The following is a 4219-nucleotide window of genomic DNA, read 5'->3' on the forward strand; positions in this document are numbered from 1 at the left end:
TCTAGCCCCCCATGTCTGCATGTCACCCCCTTCCACTACCTATCTCCCCTGGAGTACTGCTCCCAAACTCCATGCACCTTGCCACTCAGGGTTGCCGCAGGCACTCCTCAGAGAACACCTCCCTCTACAAACTAGTCCATCGCCCAGTCCCCTCTGTCCATCCCCTGAGCTCACACACTGGTCCCAGGAGTCACCGACATAGCTTCACTGCACTGTGTTCTTTCTCTCAGAATGCTACCTCCATGAGCCCAGGGACGGATCCCCTCCATCTGTTTAGTGTCCAGTAGGCCTTTGGCACCAGTGAATGCACTGCTCTCGAGGGGAGTCACATGGGAAGAAACAATCCAACTCAATCTAGTTGTATGCAATATGGAGTAATATTTGAACAGTAGCTATCCATCCAAGAGTCCCACATGGACCCCCAAATCTTTGCTAAGTGCTTCTTCCTTAAAGCATTGTCCTGCTGAGAAGGAGATAGTACTCCCTGGGACCCAGCCTGAGTCTGCTTTGTTGCTGAGGAAACCATGCACTGAAACCAAAAGTAGATGAGACCTACAGCAGACAGAGCCTCAGGACAGCAGGACCCTGGTAGGGGGCTGGGGACTAAAGCCACAGTGCTAAGAGACCCATGGCCCCACCAGTTGGGAACCTTCCACACCCTCGATGCTTCACACACACATGAAGCATGCACTGCCTGAACCCACCTTTCAGCCCATGCTCTCCTGGTCAGCAGGACTACTGGGGATGAGGTGGACAATGGTGTCCTCATGTCCCTCATGAGGGTTCTGCAGCCATCCCCAGCTACTGCATTCAGGGCCACTGCAGGCTTCTGCAATAACTACTCTGCATAACTGTCTCATTACGCCTCTGGTCCAGGGGCAGAAGAGCCTGCCAGGTAGGGTGCATCCAGGGCACCCTGAGCCTCAGGCTGGCTGGCCGTGGGGAATGCAGGAGTAGCTTGTGCCCAGAGCCCCTCGGCATCACATGGGGACCATGCTCAACACAGCCTCTGGCTTGTCTTGCAGGTGGACTTGGAGGCCGTTGGGGAAGCGGCTCAGTCAGCCAAGATGGCTGTGAGGACACTGCAGACATAGGATGAGGCTGGAGAACTCTCTGTCCTGTCGAAAGCTGTCATGTCTCCACATCCCAGGCTTACTGGTTCCTTCTACACAACCCAGGGAGCAGAACAGGAATTTGGGATAAGGGGGGTGGGACAGCAGGTTAATTGGCTTCTCAACTTTTGTCATGAACAGGTAACTATTTTTTTTTTTTTTTTAGAACATCTTAAATTTTTAATCCTTTCTATACAGGTTACCTAGACCACGTCTGATTAAGAAAACTGTAGAAAGTTAGTACCTGCCACAAGCGAACGCCAGGCGGCGGCACGTGCCGATTTTCCGCAGAGTCCTGCTTTGCAGGGTCTCCGCTCACACTCGCTGGAATCCGTCGTGGCAGAGTTTAGTCCACAGGACGCCTCTCCCCGTATTTCTTTGGAACCTCTTCAGCGTTCTTACAGAATTTTTTACGGTCCTCAGAGTATTCTTCAGCTAGGTCAGCCCGAAGTGGGTGCTCGGGCTGGGGGTCGTTCACCCAGTGCTGTGAGGGACTGGATTACTTGGCCGGTTCTGGTTGCTGGCTTCCAGTTTTCAGCACTAATTCCTGGCAGACAGACCTGCCCTTTTTCATCGATGTTCGGGTGATCGATCTTTGTTTTAAATGTGATCTTCGGTGGTTTGAGTGGGTACTCTGCTGGAAAGCTGATTTCCATTCTGAAAGCCCCCTTATCATATGGAGGGTTGTCAGGAACAGTAAGCCCTCACCAAGTCAATAAATTAGCTTCATCAACCTGGATGTTAGGGAAGTCTTTCATTCCACAGTTGTGGATTTCTTCAAGCTCCTTCATCAGCTTCCTGCTGGCCGCTATCTTGGATCTGGCGCGGCTTGAACAGGCAGCTATTTTATCTACTCTACTGCCTGTTTTACATAAGCTACACTTTCCCTGCTTGTCACCATCTTGGATCCCAGGTTTCTTCAACTGCATGATCATGTGGGAAAGTTCTTGGACACTCTGTGACCTTTCAGGCTTCAGCAGGCCTAAGCTCAAGTGGCTGTTAGCAGCTGTGGGGGTGAAGAGCTTGCTGGGCAGGGCAGCCAGCTCACATCCTGCGGGATCCACTGCCAAACCTGACCCCTGCTGAGCCCTGCTTCTGGAGGGAAGGGATCTCACAGCGCTGAGACCCAAAGACAGAAGCTCACATTCCCAGAGCCAGGGTGGCCCCCCGGCTCTCCTCATTCCTCACCTACATGTCCCCTAACAGAGCCAGCCAGGACCCCATGGGAGATCCAGCACCAGCAGCATCAGTAGGAGGAGAGTCAACTACTGAATGAAAACTCTAGTCCCTTTCTCTCCACATCTGGAAAAGCAAACACCGTACCTGGGGTTATCGTGCAGTGGGCAGCGGGCAGAGGGTGCAGGTGGACTGCAGCTGAGACAGAATGAGCTGGGTTTCTCGACACTGCCGTTTTCTTTGTCTCTGGAGAAAAAGAGAGGTGATTAACTGAGATTTTAGCATTTCTCATTTCAGCAGATATAAGCAAACAAATAGTTGGAAATGGTCTTTTATGTGCACAAAGCTTTCCACATTTCTAGAAAGGAAAATGCTCAATTGACAGGGACTGGCAGAGCAGAACTGAATGGAGCCCAGGGGTCCTCAGGCCTGACATGCAGTCTGGATACGACACAGCTTGGAACTGCTATGGAGTGACGTTGGAGACCTTTAAACTGTATTTCCAGGTGATAAATTTAGAGAGGAAAGTTATCTTTCACAACATAAGTTTGTGGATATTATACTCTAACCCTGTTCACTAACCCCCTTTTTTTCAGTTTTAGAGGTAGAATTTATTGATTCATCAGTTGCATATAACACCAGCGCTCATTACATCACCTGTCTTCTTGACACCCATCACCCAGTTACCCCGTCCCCCACCCATTTCCCCTCCAACACCCTCAGTTTGTTTCCTATAGTCGAGACTCTCTTGGGACGCCTGGGTGGCTCAGTCCATTAAGCGCCTGCCTTTGGCTCAGGCCATGAACCTGGAGTCCTGGGATCCAGCCCCACACTGGGCTCCCTGCTAAGTGGGGAGACTGCTTCTCTCTCTGCCTCTGCCCCTCACCCCGCTCATGCTCTCGCATATAAATTATTTTCTTAAGAGTCTCTTTTGGTTTGTCTACCTCCCTGACTTACTTTATTTTCCCCCCTTCCCCTGTGTTCATCTATTTTCTTTCTTAAATTCCACATGACTGACATCATATAATTGTCCTCCTGATTGACTTATTTCACTTAGCATAAAAACCTCTAGTTCCATCCCCCTGGTTGCAAATGGCAAGATTTCTTCACTTTTGATGGCTGAGTAGTACTCCAATGTGTATATAGAGCAGATCTTCTTTATCCATTCGTCTGTCAATGGACACCTGGGCTCTTCCCATATTTTAGCCATTGTGGACATCTCTGCTATAAACATTCAGGGGGTGCAAGTGCCCCTTTGAATCACCATTTGTATCCTTTGGATAAACACCTGCTAGTGCGATCCTGGGATTTGGGTAGCTCTATTTTCATTTTTGAGGAACCTCCATGCTGTTCTCCAGAGGGGCTGCACCAGCTTGCATTCCCACCCACAGTGCAGGAGGATCCCTTTCCTCCGCATCCTCACCAGCACCTGTTGCCTCCTGTGTTGTTAATGTCAGCCATTCTGACAGGTGTGCGGTCGCCGCTCACCGTGGTTTGGATTCGGATTTCCCTGACGATGAGTGACGTTCAGCATATTTCCACGTGTCTGCTGGTCGTCTGGAAGTCTTCTTTAGAGAAATGTCGCTCGTGTCTATTTAACGTGCCTGTCGGGGAAACTCATCCTGGTCTTGATTTCAGCACAGCAGCTTCCCGGGCAGTGACTGTCCTCGCCCTTGACTCCGGTGCTTCAGCATCACAGGGTCGACTGTGCCCTAAGGCCCGAGAGTTCATTTCCCCTCTTTCTGCACCGGGCAAGCTCCTGACTTGAGCTCGATGGCTGACGTCTCCAGGAACCACCCTGCGGGCCAGGCCACCAGACCTGCAGGTCCCTCCGCACTCAGAGGCGCCTCTGTTTGGGAGGATCTGGGTGGGTTTGCACACCTGCCCACTGTGCCCCTTGCCTTTTCTCTTCCTGTGCTCGAAGTTCTCGC

At 51.1% G+C, this 4219-nt stretch overlaps 1 pseudogene; it reads right to left on the reverse strand.

The window, feature by feature from the left end:
- Window positions 1-1176: 1176 nt before the first annotated feature.
- LOC118006718 lies at window positions 1177-2478 on the reverse strand (annotated as a pseudogene).
- Window positions 2479-4219: the final 1741 nt, after the last annotated feature.

The sequence above is a fragment of the Mirounga leonina genome, unplaced genomic scaffold (genome assembly GCF_011800145.1).
Source record: "Mirounga leonina isolate KUSES-001 unplaced genomic scaffold, KU_Mleo_1.0 Mir_98607, whole genome shotgun sequence".
Classification (NCBI taxonomy): Eukaryota; Metazoa; Chordata; class Mammalia; order Carnivora; family Phocidae; genus Mirounga; species Mirounga leonina.